The sequence below is a fragment of the Micromonas pusilla genome, assembly GCF_000151265.4.
Source record: "Micromonas pusilla CCMP1545 genomic scaffold MICPUCscaffold_12, whole genome shotgun sequence".
Lineage (NCBI taxonomy): Eukaryota > Viridiplantae > Chlorophyta > Mamiellophyceae > Mamiellales > Mamiellaceae > Micromonas > Micromonas pusilla.
The window spans coordinates 1-892 of NW_003315893.1; positions in this window are offsets into that span (position 1 = coordinate 1).

Sequence of the window (892 nt, forward strand, 5' to 3'; positions counted from 1 at the left end):
CCCTAAACCCTAAACGCTAAACCCTAAACCCTAAACCCTAAACCCTAAACGCTAAACCCTAAACCCTAAACCCTAAACCCTAAACCCTAAACCCTAAACCCTAAACCCTAAACCCTAAACCCTAAACCCTAAACCCTAAACCCTAAACCCTAAACCCTAAACCCTAAACCCTAAACCCTAAACCCTAAACCCTAAACCCTAAACCCTAAACCCTAAACCCTAAACCCTAAACCCTAAACCCTAAACCCTAAACCCTAAACCCTAAACCCTAAACCCTAAACCCTAAACCCTAAACCCTAAACCCTAAACCCTAAACCCTAAACCCTCAACCCTAAACCCTAAACCCTAAATCCAGATGGTCGGTCGATGCTGAAACCACGCCGAGCCTGCGATAATTGTGGTTTCGGCCACGCCGCGCTCGGTGTGCGAGAAAACACTCGCGAACGAATCTCGATCGATCGTCAATCGTTCGCCTCCTCCGCACCTGACGACCGAACGAACGACGACGCGCGGGAGAGAACGCAGGAAAGAGACCTGCGCGGTCGCGGAGGAGCGAGCGAGGGACGCGAAGCGCATCGAAACGACATGGTCTACTACTAGAGCTACTCGCACACGCACCCGCCGCGCCGTCACCAGCTGAGCGAGGCAGGGCGAAGAAAAACAAAAGACGCGCCGCGCCGCGCACCGTCGCCTCGCGACTACGCCCCCTCTTCTACCTCCCCAGCTATCCACTGCAGCACATGCGGGTGGTCATACGCGGCGTCTTCGCAATCCTTCGGATTCCACGGCGCGCCGTTCGCGCGCGCCCACTGAAGCACCTCCAGGTGGCCGCCGCTCGCGGCAAGGCGGCAAGGCGCCTCGCTCCACGGACATCCGTTCGCTCGCGCCCACT